Source organism: Heloderma suspectum, chromosome 4, assembly GCF_057233095.1.
Source record: "Heloderma suspectum isolate Gila_16-S chromosome 4, 16-S_ref, whole genome shotgun sequence".
NCBI classification, from domain to species: domain Eukaryota; kingdom Metazoa; phylum Chordata; class Lepidosauria; order Squamata; family Helodermatidae; genus Heloderma; species Heloderma suspectum.
Window position 1 is genome coordinate 247,507,725 of NC_139461.1, and position 15,983 is coordinate 247,523,707.

A 15,983-nucleotide genomic window follows, 5' to 3' on the forward strand; every position below is an offset into this window, starting at 1 on the left:
ACGATTTACGTAGCCTATCACGGCTGACTTTGCAGATCTAGCCATGATAGGCTACGTTAATTGTCACGTAGCCTATCACGGGGGCGTTTTTTTTTTAACTTTTTATTTCGCGGCCGGGCGAGGCAAGGCGCCTCCTCCCCGGCCTGAATTTCGGCCGGGCGAGGCGGGAAGCCTCCCCCCCGGCCTGAATTTCGGCCGGGCAAGGAGGGAAGCCTCCCCCCCCGGCCTGAACTTCGGGGGGAGCAGTGAAGCGCCTCCCCCCCACCGCGAAGCAAGCTGCGAGACCAGGTAAGTGGCTTTCGTGCACCCCTAATAGGAACCCTCAGCCAGAACTGACGCTAGCAGTCTCCAATCAGAGAGAGTGGTGGAGGAAGGGGGTATATATACTTCAGCGAAAGGCTGCATTCGGTCATTGCGCTAGTTGTGTCTTTGGGAGAGACGGCTGGTGTGCGTAGATGATCATTTGTGTGTGTATGTGCGCATGTGTGCGTGCATTCCTAGGAGTTGTTCCTTCAATTTATTCAGAATTTAAATTAAATGGAAGTAGGTTGGTTGTACTGGGAGCATTCCCTTCCCTTGCTCCTTGATCGTCCGTCCCCGTTGGGACAGTGTCTTTTGCAGCACCTTGTCCAGCCGCTTTCTCCTATATCTTTGTACCTCCAACTTGTTTGTTATTTGTATTTGGTTAGATTCATGTCTCCTCTCCATATTTTTTCAAACTAACATAGCTTTTCCTTGCAAGTTGCTGCTCTGCTCCCCCTCCCCTGCCACTCCTGTTTTTGTTTATCTCAATTTTGGACTCCAGAAAAGGCTGTGTTCATTGTGTAACATCAACCCTTACTTCTGCTTTCTCCATTCTGTTTCCTTGTTGTTTTTGTCAGTCAACTCTGTCTCTTTTAGATTTTTACAAACCCAGTCTTATTTTGATTTTTAAAGGCAAACATTGACTTCTGGGCATGTTCCTCCCCCCACCCTTTAAGTTATATTCAAGCATTTAGTTTTTTTTTCTTTCCAAATTCTTAAAGAAAGGCATATTATAGCAGCCTATGTGTGTAGTGTTTGTTCCCTCCGCCCCCCGTGCTGAAGTGAACCGTCTGTGTCTTCATTTGTGTTGATCCTCCCCAAACAGAAATTAAAGGTTTTTTTATTTTTTAAAAAGGGCTTGGTTTGACTGTTATCTAATCGCCTGCACTATCACCCTGTATTTCTTGAAGTTATCCTGCTTTCTATGAAAGTACATGAAATATAAAACAATCAAAGACACTCGTCATTTGCTTAGGTCATTCTGCTTTTCTTTAGCTCTTCTGTGTCTGTGTCTCTGTGTGTGCGCGTACTAGGTTGTAGTTCCAAATGTCAAGGCAATGTTGAAAAAGCCCAAGATACATAGTATTTATATTAATTACCTTCTTATTCCAAGAACAGTCCACTTTGTGGCAAAGCAATTCAGCGCAATATGAGGCATCTTCAGGGTGTTGGCAGGGGCAGAGGTAGGGAGAAGTTACAGCTCTTGTTTTGGGAGTTTCTCTGGAAAAACTCAAATTTCACCTGCGCTTTGCACATAAGCTGGTGGGCCAGACTGCCTTGGCTTTGAGGGGTGCAATGCCCTGGAGGGGGGCTGGGAGAGGCCAAGGTGTCGCCTGCGTGTGTGGAATCGGGGAGAAGTTACAGCTCTTTGCTTGGAGAGTTTCTTTGGAAAACCTCAGATTTTAACTCTACCTAGCAAAAAAACCCCACTGGGCCAAAGTGTCTGAAGTTTTGCAGGTGTCCTCCTCTCCAGGGGGGTGGAGAGGTCTCCAGTCTTCATGCCTATATCCTAAAAACTGGAAAAGTTATGACCATTTTTGTTTTCCCATGCAAGTCAATGGAAAAATGCCAAAACCGCATGATCCGGATATCCGTATCTCACTTTGGATTCAGATCACGGTCAGATCGGAGGGGGTCCGAATTGGTCCAAGGTGGATCAGGGTTCCTTCAAATGATCCGAAGCAGCATCCAAAGTGAATCAGGGGGTCCATGCAGAGCCCTACTGGACATTGCCAAAACATACGTTTAACAGAAGTATTAGCTGTATTGCACTGGCAGCAATTAGCTGAATTAGACAATCCCTTATTAAAGAGTAGGGATGGACGAAAGACACTTACCTGATCCCGAAGCTTGCTTCGCGGTGGGGGGGAGGCTCCCCGTCCCTCCCCGCCGAAATTCTGGCCGGGGGGGAGGCGCCCCATCCCTCCCCGCCGAAATTCTGGCCGGGGGGGAGGCGCCCCATCCCTCCCCACCGTAATTCTGGCCAGGGGGGAGTGCCCTGCCTCTCCGGCCATGAAAGTTCTTCTCCTGCCGGGATGCAAATGGCGGCGGCCATAGCCGCCGCCGTTTGCGTCCCTGGCCTGCAGTCAGCCATTATAGGCTACGTAAATCTTTACGTAGCCTATCACGGCTGACTTTGAAGAAAAGAAAAAAAAAGCACGTACGCAAATGGCGATGCCCATGGGCGCCGCCATTTGCATTCCTTATTTTGGCATGGGTAGTCTACGTAAATATTTATGTAGACTACCCATGCCAAAATAAGGAACGCAAATGGCGGTGCCCATGGGTGCCGCCATTTGCGTACGTGCTCCCCCCCCCCCAAAGGCAGCCGTGATAGGCTACGTAAAGATTTACGTAGCCTATCACGGTGTTTTTTGAAAATCTAGCTGTGATAGGCTACGTAAATCTTTACGTAGCCTATCACGTTTGTTGTTTTTTATTTTTTTTTACTTGGAAATGGTGGTGGTGGTAGCCGGTCAGAAGACCGGCCACCGCCGCCGCCCCGCCGCCGGGAGCCGCCACTGCCAGGGACATTCGCCGAAGGTAAGTCCCATCCCGGGGGGGTGGCGGGGTGGTGGTGGACCGTTTCTCCACCAGTTTCGGGGGGCCGAATGCGTTGGCATTCGGCCTCCCGGAGATTCGTGGAGAAATTCTCCGACATTCCTAAAGAGACATTGTGGTGTCCAATAGACGCAAAGTAAATGTTTTCGCTGAATAAGGCACAGCCTAAGATCCATAAACATGAGAGGTAGATGCCAAAGTGGTAAGCCACTGATTATGCATTTTCTGGTCTCAAATTCCCAAATGTGCCCATGCGTCCAAAAAGGTTGGGGACCCCTGCCTTAGTCCATCTTCACAAGAAAAAAATGCTCACTTGTGGTGTGGCATTACAGAAATTGGGAGTGCTCTTTCTGCTCCATCAAGGTTCCTCTGTCCAGCATGGCGAATATGGCTACTTGCACTGCAGGGACTCAGATCAGCACTTATTCCCACATTACATTACCAAACACAGATAATATAGGATATATTCCTGGGTGTGAACAGAAGTAAGGCATCATTATCATCATCATTATTATTATTATTATTATTATTATTATTATTATATTGCCTTTCTGCCAGAGCCACCAATCTCTGGTGACAATTATGTTTTGAAAAGCAGTTTGCACCGGAACACAGCCCTCTCTGATTTTCCATTAAAAATGTTTTTAGTATTCTGGTTAGCAAGAGTCTGCTTTGGTTTTTGCATAATTCACTGTTGTGAGGAATTTCCCATAATAGCATTACTTCTGTACTAGTATTTGTAATAGTTCAGCTTTGGGGAAAAACAATATGACACTGCTAAATAAATTTTGGAACTGGATCTGGGCTACATTGGTTCCAAAGCCTGCAGCCTGCAAAACCATAGACTCTCTCTCTCTCATAGGCTGGATCTACACTTACCGGCTTTTTTGCTTCCAATGAGGTTTCATCACCCGCCTTTCACACTACGCAGTAGCCGCCTCAAATTGGAACCGGAATTTCCCACTTCTGTGCTCCCACTTTCAATACCCTAATATCCCGGTATTTCCCCTCAATGTGCTCTGATTTTCAGCCTTCACTACCATATCCAGTCGTAGTCCCCTCCCCCGCCTGTCCATATGCGGCGGTGTTTGTATTTCCCTCCTGTCCAATCACAGCTCTCGACGGCCCCATGTCTTCTTCCACCTACCGATCACATAGCTTCCTCAGCAGCCCCTGTTTCCTCAGCAACAAGCAAAGGGCTGGATGTGTGCACGCTTGTCTGATCTCGGAAGCTAAGCGGGGTCGGTCCCAGTCAGTGCTTGGATGGGAGACCGCCTGGGAATCAGGCTTCCTGCACAGAGCAGGGGGTTGTTGTATCCCTTCAAATGAGATTACGTTTTACCCCCAACTACCCCCGCTCCGCATGTTTTTTTAAAAAAAATTAAGGTGTTATCCTCGCAGAATCGGGGCTTCTCTGTGATTTTTTTTTCTAATTGAGGCAGGATCTTCGAGGACTGGAAGTTGTGAAGCTTCAAAGCTCATGCCTCAATTAGAAAAAAAAAAACATTGCGGAGAAGCCCTGATTCTGCAAGGATAATGCCTCAATTTTTAAAAAACAACATCCAGAGCGGGGGATAGGAGGGGGTAAACCTTAGTCTCATTTGAAGGGATAGAACAACCCCCTGCTCAATGCAGGAAGCCTGATTCCCAGGTGGTGGCCCATCCAACTACTGACCGGGCCGACCCTGCTTAGCATCCGAAATCAGACAAGCGCGCACAGGAAAACAGCACAGCGCTCAAGCGTGAACTGAGCTCAAACATTCGATGAAGCACTTCAACGGGGAAAATGGGTGAGTGTGAATAATCACGTTTTAATGCGAGAGCGTTTAACCCGACGGGACACCGAATTCATTGCGATGGTGGGCGCAATGTAGATCGGCCCATAGTTTGTAAGTGTAGCTGCAGTCACACACCACAACAACTCAGAATTCAACAACCCATATCAGGAGTTAGCATTATGTGCGAACAAGGCCAATATCATTACATCACATAGTGATAAATAGGGCAAAGTATAAATTTCAAAGCTGTTATTCCAGTGCTTTGCAGACTCAGCCTGAGAGCGCATGTCTGCTTCACGCCCTAGAATCCTATTGTTTAATCTTCCCATTGCGGACTAATTTTTTTTAGCCATACTGCCACAGGCTGAGGCAGGTCTGTGATTGCCAACAGGCATATACAGAATTCTGTGTACCTCAGATTTTGTGTTTGATCGTAACTGCTGCTTTTTTTGATGGTTAATATGTTAAATCTGGATAGAGAGTGAGTTCCGCGTGTGCCAGTCAACAGACGCATGACTGCCTTAATCCATGGTAGCATGTCTAAAGTCGGCATAGTAGGCTGAGTAAAACATGCAGTTGCTATGACATGAGGCACCCATGTGTTCTCATAGAATAGTAGGGTTGGAAGGGGCCTACAAGACCATCGAGTCCAACCCCCTGCTCAATGCAGGAATCCAAGTTCTGGCCTTTGACAGCTTCATAGATTATGCTGGAGGGCACAGACTTTCTCTGAAATCCTAGATGATTAAAGGTTTCTCCATATATCCATAAGTCACATTTCAATCGGTGAAGTTTCTGATAGTGTGCAAACTGTTCAGTTGTGTGCAGAGTAGCAAGTCTGTGGATTCTAGAAGTTGCTGCATGTTGAAATTTAGAGCAGCCACAATGTACCCAAGGATTCATGTGCACTGGAGGTAAGCCATCACAGTTTTAGTACACAGAGCCACTGATGCAGGGGTTGCTGTAATGCTTTAATGAAGAACTAATCAAATGCATGGGAGCTCAAGATGATAGCCTGAGAAGGAGAGGAAGAACAAGCACGCAATGGATTTGTGTAAAGAGGGCATCATTCAATGAAATCTATGCTGAGCACATAGAAGTATGAATTGGACACACAGGTTCAGCAAAGTTCAAAATGTTTGCTTCCCAAGGGTCCCTAACCTTTTTGGGTTGGTGGGCACACTTGGAATTTTGAGGGATTGTCATAGGCACTCTCACAAAATGGCTGCCATGGGGGGACTTGCCCATTCACAAAAGGGCTAACACAGTGGCCATGGCTGGTCATGAAACACTAATTTTTCAGAAGGCAAACTGGTGGGACTAGAAGAAAAGGAACTTGCCCAAGGCCTTAGGAAAGGTATAAGGCAGAAGTGGGGGCTGAGCTCCAAAACACAAAAACACTCTTTGGAACCCAAATAAAGATGGTGCTGGAGGGCAGCACTTGGTTTTGCAGCACACTAGCCTTCCAGTTAAAAAAATACATCTTAAGAAATAAAATCAGGAGGGTCGTCCGGGAGGCTGGTGGGTGCTAAGAAAGGTGCCCATGGGTGCACTGGTGCTCACAGGCACCAAACTGGAGTCCCGAGGCGCAGTCCTTGTTTTTGTGTGTGTGTGCTCCCTTCTCAACCTTACATCTCTCTTTACTTGTAACTGAAGAGATGTGCATGTATGCTCAGTTTATGTCGAGCATTGCTGGCCTGTTTAAAGCTGTCTTGCAATGTGGGTCAGGCTGAAAGCTGAACTCTTGATGCTCTCAGCAAGTCTGAAGGAGCATGAGTATAGGCTGAAAGAGACAGCCCACACAGCCACTGTCTCCCTCCTTTTGTTAGGTACCTTGGCCCTTGACACCTGCAGCGTAGCAAGTGGGTCATGTTTGGTTGTATCGCATCATTCTTTTATTTGTTTCACTGCCCCAGTTTCCCTGCCAGACAGTCTCCTACCTCGTTGACCTGCTTATCTCAGCTGCAATAGCTCGATGCCTCCATTTTTGGTATGTCCTTAATTTATTTGATGAGTTCTCCATGTGTACAGAAGGCAGGTCTCATACAAGCTGGCTTTTTAAAGGGTTGCAGTTATTCACTGGATTGCAAAGGCTTGCATCCCCCTTATCTATGAAGGGTCTGTTGGTGCATGTCTCTCTAGGAATCTTTAAGGTTGGCCTTTAAGATGCCCTAGGATGACCAGATGCCCTACTTTACAGAGGACAGGCCTCTATTTTGGAAAGCTGGCAGGGACAGTCCTCTATTTCAAGGTGTCCCCTATTTAATGGGCTGCCCAGTGCATGTCTGCTTTAAAATCAAAGAACCATAAGAAGGGAGAGCAGGAAGGGGCCTTGAAGTTTCCTATCTACAGTTAGCACCTGCACAGCAGACTGAGCAGGCACACAGATTACCTGGTCAGCCTTCTCCACTATGGTGAGATACATTGTATTTTTATTTAAATTAGTTATTATTTTTAAATTTGCACCTATATAAATTTGCGTGTACAAGTGTTATGCAAATTGGTATCCTCTTTTGTCCCCTTTTTGCAATACATTTCCTCCTTTTGGGTGATGTGTAAGTGGCCACCCTGCCTAGGAGGCAAAGACTCTTTGTTGCTTTTGTAAGAGACGAACATGATGGTTACCTTTTTTGGAACTTGTCTTTCGGAGTCTTGTGAAGCGAATATGAGAACTTCTTATAGAAGCTGAATCATACAAAGCCCCCCACCCCGAAAGCACATACTTTTAGGGCTGGCCCTACCATTAGGCAGAGTGAGGCAGCCGCCTCAAGTAGCAGATACTGGGGGGCAGTGAATGGTGGCAAAGTTTTGGAAGACAGAGCTACGTGTGTTCTGCACCCCCCTGCCCCAAGTTAGCCTGCTGCCTTAAGGTGCAGTAGCCCATAATGTCACATTGCCAGTGTTGAACTAAGACTCAACTGCCAGTCCAGTCAGCTTCTGTATGTGGAATTTGGGGTGGGGGTTGTGGGGATATTTTAAGAACATAAGAAGAGCCATGCTGGATCTGACCAAAGGTCCATCTAGTCCAGCATTCTGTTCACACAGTACTCAACCAGCTGCCCACAGGAAACCCACAAACAAGACATGAGTGCAACAGCACCCTCCTGCCCACGTTCCCCAGCAACTGGTGTACATAGGCATACCATCTCTGACACTAGAGGTAGCATATAGACATCAGGACTTGTAGTCACTGATAGCCTTATCCTCCTTTGCAGCAGGCAGCAACATTTCTTGGTCCGACCCTGCATTCTTTTAATGTAAAATGTCCCAGATTCAGTCTCTGCTACTTCCAGGTTGTTCTTTTTTTCTTTTCTTTTTGAAGATCTGGTACCAGCAGGTGTGATAGAAAAGAGATCCTGGATTGCTGCTGGCTATCAGAGTGGGTAATACTAGGCTAGACAGACAGATTTTCTGACCTCGTATGAGGATCACAACTCAGTGGTAGGGCACTTGCTTTGCATATAGAAGGTCCCAGGTTTGATCACCAATACCTCCTAGTCGGGGTGGAAAAACTCCTGCCTAAAATCCTGTAGAGCTGCTGCCAGTCAGTGTTGATAGTACTGAGCTAGATGAGCCAATGGTCTGACTCTGTATAAGGTAGCTTCCTATATTCCTAAGAGGCAGGTTCCTATATCATCCTGTCCTAATATAGAGTAAGGCCATAGTTCCATTATTGCCCCATTCGTGAAGACAATAGTGAACTTGCTGATTGTGACCGTTTATTAGATCAACTAATCATTTAAAAATAATTGCAAGTAAGTTTTCTTCTCAGAGCAAAAATGAAATGCAGATGTTGTTGCATGGCAAGTTTACATTCCAGCCTCTTTGGATGAGTCTATAGCAATTCAAAATAAACGAAGTAAGAGTTGTAGACCATGAATATGTAGAGCTGAGCCTCCTTGAAGAAGAATGGCATCCCACAAGGTTTACAAAAGGTAACGTGCCCCAAACTATAAATTACACGCACATTTGTGTATGGATAGCCCCATCACTTCCTGGCATATAGAAGGGGAAGAAATGGAAGCTGTGACAGATTTTATTTTCTTGGGCTCCAAGATCACCGCAGACGGTGACTGTAGCCATGAAATTAAAAGACGCTTGCTCCTTGGGAGGAAAGCTATGGCAAACCTAGACAGCATAGTAAGAAGCAGAGACATCACCTTGCCGACAAAGGTCCGTCTAATCAAAGCTATGGTTTTCCCAGTAGTAATGTATGGCTGTGAGAGCTAGACTATAAGGAAGGCTGAGCGCTGAAGAATTGATGCTTTCGAACTGTGATGCTGGAGAAGACTCTTATGAGTCCCCTGGACTGCAAGGAGGTCAAATCAGTCAATCCTAAAGGAAATCAACCCTGAGTGCTCATTGGAAGGACAGATACTGAAGCTGAAGCTGAAATATTTTGGCCACCTAATGCAAAGAGAAAACTCCCTGGAAACCCTGATGCTGGGAAAGATTGAAGGCAAAAGGAGAAGAGGACGGCAGAGGATGAGATGGCTAGGTAGCATCACCGATGCAATGAATATGAACTTGAGCACACTCTGGGAGAGAGTGGAGGGCAGGAAGGCCTGGCGTGCTATGGTCCATGGGGTCATGAAGAGTCGGACATGACTGAACGACTGAACAACAACAAGCCCAGTGGCACATTAAAAAGGAAAAACCACCGCCCAGTGAGATCACTCCATACCACCTTTCTACTATATTTTTTAGAAACCCTCGTTATCTCCCCACAGCAAAATTATCCCCTAGTCCCCTTCCACAAGGACCTTGTCAACATATCACTTGATATGTCCATACTAGTAAAGAACCAAGAGAAAGCTGCAGTTCCCTCCCAGGAAAGGCCCATCTTTTATCTAATTTAAATGGGCTTGCTTTCCTCTGTTTTTTCTGCTTCCTATGAAGAAAGCTACGCATTTGCCTACAAAAGCTCTTGTCGCAATACATGTACTAGTCTTTAAGGTACATAAAATAGTTGGTTTTGCTGCAACAGAGGAACTCAGGTATGCTCCTCTGCGCCTCTGGGGCAAGTAGGGATGGCGGAGAATTCCGCCACGGATTTCAGTGAGGCCGAATGCACTGGCATTCGGCCCCCTGAAACCCGTGGCAGAATGGCCTCTCACCCCCTGCCCCCCCTGCAGAATCCCCCCCCGGGACGGAAGCTTACCTGGGGCGGATGTTCCGGAGGTGGCGGCAGTGGTAGCTGGTCTCTCGGCCGGCTGCTGCGGACTCAAATGGCGGCCACCATGCCATTTGCATAGCTGCCTTTGCCGTGATAGGCTATGTAAATACTTACGTAGCCTATCACGGCAAGCCAAAAAAACCCAACAGCGTATGCAAATGGCGGCGGCTACGGCGGCCACCATTTGCGTTCCCTTTTTTCCGCTGTTTTAGCCTATGTAAATATTTACGTAAGCTATTACGGCGAAAAAAGGGGGAACGCAAATAGCGTAGTGGGCGCTATTTGCATCCCTTTTTACCCCCGTCGTGTTAGCCTATGTAAATATTTACGTAAGTTATTATGGCGGGAAAAAAAGGAACGCAAATGGTGCCTACTACGCTATTTGCATTCCCCTTTTTTTTGCCGTAATAGCTTACGTAAATATTTACGTAGGCTAAAACAGCAAAAAAAAGGGAACGCGAATGGTGGCTGCCGTAGCCGTCGCCATTTGTGTACGCGGTTGTTTTTTTTCTGGAAGGCTGCCCAGCGGCCGGATGTCTGGCTGCGGGAGGCCCCGGAATCTCCACAGAACGGAGCTGGCCAGATCAGGATTTTGGGGAGAGGTGCGGAGCGCCTCCCCCCCACTGCGAATCACCCCGTCGAAAAGGTAAGTGACTTTCGTACATCCCTGGGGCAAGCACATCCATGAGAAATGCAATATTGACATCTAGTGGCAAAAATAAATAAGTGCAAAGCAATTTCACTTGGTACACAGGAGGCCCTCGGTCAGGAGCACTGTATCCTGGAGGGCCAGTCCATGAGTTTCCAAGTTACAACATATCTCTTTCTGGACTCTGTGGCGAGTTCATGCTTCTCTGAATGGTGTGAACGGTCATATCCTTCCAGGTGATTTCATTTGTATATTCGAGTGTTCATCCCTGCTTGGTAAAAATTGCCTGAATGCTATGTAATAGGACTTGACAGAGGAGACGATACAGGTGGATGGATAAAAACAGTTCATGTGGCCTTTATGGCATGATAAGCTTATCATGTGCTAACGTTTCTCATCAAAGCATGGCCTTGGAAGCACTGCTGCAGGGTGGTATATACATTTTATACATACACACATACATTCACATATAAAGCAATGCTTGCATGATGGAAGGCTTTGTCAAGTTTCACATGCTTGAACTCTGCTTGTAATGCTGCATGAAAAACAACTGTGAAACTGTCTCTGAGAGGGTGTCTCCATGACAAGGAAGGACAAGGAAGGAGTGGCTTACCCACATTTTTCAAGGAGCCGGTTTTGGTCTGGGCAGGGCTCCACAAGCAAGTGCATTGCACCATTCTAAGTTCCTCCACAGAACATACTTCCGGGTAGGGTGGGGGTGATAGGCTACGTAAATCTTTATGTAGCCTATCATGGCAAAAGGCAGGGATGCAAATGGCATCCGCTATGCCGGACGCCATTTGCGTGGCAGCGGCCGGAAGACTCGCCACGGAGTGGAGCCGGCCAGGGAGAATTCTGGGGGGAGGGATGGATCGCCTCCGTAGTATCCGCTACACCGGACACCATTTGCGTCTGAAGACAGGCAGCAGTGGCCAGCAGCAGACAGCCGGCGGCAGGTAGGATCCGGCCGGTACAGATTCCACTGGGTGGCGGAGGTGAGTTGTTCCGCCGTGGACTCAGGCGCCCGGATTCTTAGAATCCGGCCTCATTGGAGTCTGTGGCGGAATTCTCTGCCATCCCTATCCAGCCCTGAGCATTAGCAAAACATTCAGATACAGCCCAAAGGCTACCCTATATACTAATAATGAACTCAATCCTCCAAGTGTCAGTCCTCATGTAGCCAAAATGGCACCATCCATGCATAAGAGAGAAGTATCAACAGCCTTGGGGGAGCTCCAAGGTTTGCAGAAGTACAAAACGTTATTTAGGGAAAACCCTGCGGAGGAGGTCAGCTTATTTTGGGCCAGCATGTTCCTTGCATTTTTCAGGACCTCTTGTCCCGAAGATTTATTTGTAAGATCTCAGAGACAGCTCAGTTAGGGCCTGACATCAAGTTTTCAAGTGAGGGTGCGTCCATAAATGGTTGCAATGCTTGTCTAAAATGGACTAGAAGTCAGGGAACGCAATATCCAGCTTAAAGAAAGCTCTTGTGCCCCCTTTGCATTGTCCATATGCTCACCAGTCTGAGAGGTGATGATCAGGCAGACACCTTGTTCTGGTATGAAAGTGGGGACATCTGATATTTGTGATAGTCTTGATTTGAGTGGTTTGGGGTCTCATTTCTCCTGGATTGGGGCTGCCACAGCAGCAGCAGCCCAGGCAGGGCTTAGTGAAACCGTAGCCATACACCCCAAGGACACACTCTAGAAAGAGATTCAGCACTTTAAAACAATTGACAGGGCTAGCCACAGAGTCAACTGGAAATTGCTACTGTCCGGCACCAGGGAATATATTTCCCACAAGAAAATTGAGCACTTGATTCCTCAGTTTTCTAGGGGTGATGGGGTGCTGTTGTAGGGTGTGACCTATTCTTAAAGGAACCATGGTGAAGTCTGCATGACTTTTAGTCAGCAGGTGTGGTGAGGGAAGCTAAGCATAATCTAGCTCCCTCCTGTGGGTGAGAGCAAGGAGAGCCTTTAAGATAGGCTGCCTTGATGAGTATTCGGAGGTGAAGGGTTGCTTCTCTAACACACCTTTCGCTGCCGATCAGATTGAGAAGATATGGGAAGGGAGCTTGGCCCTTGATAGCTTTGGCACATCTAAGGCTGTCCAGCTCGGGTGAGATGAAGCAGTCAGGTGTCTCCTCAGCATATCTGTTAAGGGAGGAGGTAAAGAAAGGCACAGATCAATTAACTGACTAATCCGGCACTGGGAACCAAGGTGGAGTTGCCCAACTAAGGTCGAGAGTGGGAGGTCCGCCGAGGTCTCGCCTTATGTTTGTAGGATGTCTGCACTGGTGGGTGAAGTGGCTCATATACCTAATGAGTTGCTTAACTTAAATAAGGGGTGCAGCCCTTAATCTCATGTGCCACCTTGTGTCTTTATTCTGGGGTGTGGGGTCAAAGTACATATCCAGGTCATTCAGCTCTGAATATTACCACATCATAAAAACTGTGAAAACATATCAACATATACTCCATGCCTGTCCTTGGGGTGTGTGGCTACAGAGGCTGTCATGATGAGCTTCTGCACCCGCAAAATTACTACTATAGTACTGCTTGTGGTCTTTTCCACCGGCTCAGCTTCACCCACTGGGGTGTGCAGAAACTCTTATCACCAATAGGGATGTATGAGAAATTGGTTTCGGTTTGTTTTTGATCAGGATTTACCCAGTTCGCACCTTCCAGACCAAGCATGGACTCAGACGCAATCTGCATTTGAAGCATGTACATTTCTGAGCTTGCAATGCAATTTGCAGACCCCCAAAAACGCATTTGACAGCATGTATACATTTGAAAAATGTGCACGAAAAAATGCATACTTTTGAAAAATGTGCACAAATGCTCTTTAATCAGTGGGAGAAGAATGCACACATTTCAAAGATGTACATGGTTGTACGTGCATACATTTGGAAAAATACACATGAAAATACACATGGATTTTCATGTGAAAAGCAAAGCAAAGCTGATCCGGACTCGAGTCGAAATGAGCATTGAGATGGAATTTGGAGAATTTTGGCAAACTTGAGTTTTGCTGATTTGCACATCCCTAATCACAAGTTATGCTGAACATGCAAAGGGTAGGTGGAGCCAGTGGGATTGATCCCCCCTGCCAAGCACAGTTGGTGTATACTGATCCACTGTTTGCACAATCTTTATAAGACTGCACCCAGACTCACAAATTTCCATTGGCAACTGTTTACATTTGGTAACATATACTATAGATCCTATGCGTGTGATTGTCCAAGAAGAAGCTTAAAGAGTGGCACTGTTAACCTGTAGGATTGTGGCATATTAAAACCAACCAGATTTGTTGTATTTATGATATTGAAACTTTGATAAGGTGAACTGCCACAAGGGTATGCTGTTACAAGTGCCAAATTTTGGCCACTAGAGGGCAAAGCTGGACCAACTGATGTCTGTTGCAGAACAATTCCATACCCTCCAAAAATTTCACAGATAAAAGTAAGGACATGTTCATATTCCTGCAACAGCCCTATTCTCACACTAATGATTCCTGCTGGACAGGGCTGTGCCAAGGGTTGCTGTAGTCCTGGTCTGGATCAAGCCCTCACACTTATAATTTGCATAGGAAAAAACCCTCCCTTCACTTCAGAGGGAGCTTTTTTTCCTCTAGGCAAATTGCAGATGCAGCCCCACCCCAATCTGGATTGGGACCACAGTGTATGGGTGAAGGGTTAAAGGTTACCAACCAGCCAATCTGGTCCTCACCCAGATTTTTCCTTTGAGTAAGGAAAATGCACTAGCTTAGCTGCCTTCAACCTTCAACTCAGCAAAGAGGCCTGACAGTCGAGGGCTAATCATTCTAGCAGCTCACACTAGCAATGGTTTAAAAAGGCAAAATAGGGACAGTAACTTACCAGAGAGTGGAACCGGAAAATCCAAACTGCCTCTGGTAAATAGGGACCGTTGCAGTATACGCAACTGTAGGCTACTGTGGAGTTTGTCGTTTAGACACCTTTTTCTCACTTTCCAGAATTTCGCACAAATTTAAAAATAGAAAAATATGCAAAATTAAAAAGGGCCAAAAATGTGCATTTCCCCCATAAGTTAAAGCACGAAATGAGCATTTTGGGGGGATTTGCACAAGTGTGAATTTGTGCAAATTCAGGGAAAAATGGATTCCATTGATGAGCAGAAGACAGAATGAAAGGCACCTGACAATCCACGAAACACAGATGGAAAGGATTTTACACAATCCATACATCTCTATATAAGGATGTACGTCCTTATATTCACTGCAGATTAGCAGCAGAGTTGGAACAAGCAACCAGGGCTTTCCGAAGGAATTCTGAGATCTGAGCCGTACCACACTAGATCTGCCTGCAGGCAATTCACATAGCAGGGTAGCTTTCCAGTGTGAATACTGATAAGGGAGGGTCTAATTTGAAGAAAGTTTTTGACATCTTTTCTATGAATCAGATTTTCACGACCCTAATGATTACCAGCCTCTTTTTAAAAGATGTGTCTGCCTATGTTTTCCCTGCATTTCCACTTTGGCAATTCAGCATTAACGCAAATGTGTGAGAAGCAGTATCAGCCTCCTTGCCCAGAAAATACAATGTGATGTGAGGAGTTTCCTGCATATGTCCCTCTGTGACATACTCATGCTGGGCCTGCTGGGCATGGGTTCCCATGTGATTTGCAGAGAATAGACACAAGAATTAAATATACATATATCTGATCCCATAAATGCAGAAACACCCTTAGAAGTGCAGCCGTAAGCCCTGCAAAAGATCCAAGGTGGATTTCATTTCCTGCCCATTTCTAATTAACAGCAGATGTTTCAACTGTGTGAACAGAATGCGGGACTAGATGGACCCTTGGTCTTATCCAGCATGGCTCTTCTTATGTTCTTATATTCAAGCCTAGCCTGTGTAACTGGTAGTTTCCAAGGCATTCCATGCAATTATAAAAAGAGTTTTATTGATCAGTAATGATATCTACAGTTGAGTTCATGCTTCTACACATTTCTTTTACATTATCAACATGCACTTTAAATACAGACAGTTTTGATGGTATTTTGAGCTTCTCAGGATCCCCATAAAACTCACTTGCTCCTTGTTCTACACCTCCATGCCCTCCCCTGCCATAATCATACAGAAACAAAAGACTTCCATGGATGAGGGACGAGAGCTTCAAGGCAGAAGCACTGTACATTCTTAGGGCAGGACCTGGTGCTGCAACGTGCATGAAATTCAGCCTGGACAATTTTACAGCCAAGCAAACAAGTTACAACAAATGCAATTAAACACATGGGAAGCTAGAAGAAGATTCTGCTGTAAAAATGAATCTCAGGTGCAACTTTTATTGGATTGTTACACCAAAATGGGAACTTATAGAGCACTATTGTCATAAAACCCTTAGTTTCTCATGATATGCTGGCTGAATGATACCTTGATGAATGAGTCTTCCTCTTGCCTGGTATTTTATGCTGACTTGGCTCACGTTGCGTTTTATGACTGCCTGGGAATGTTGCTTCAATAACAGCAGCA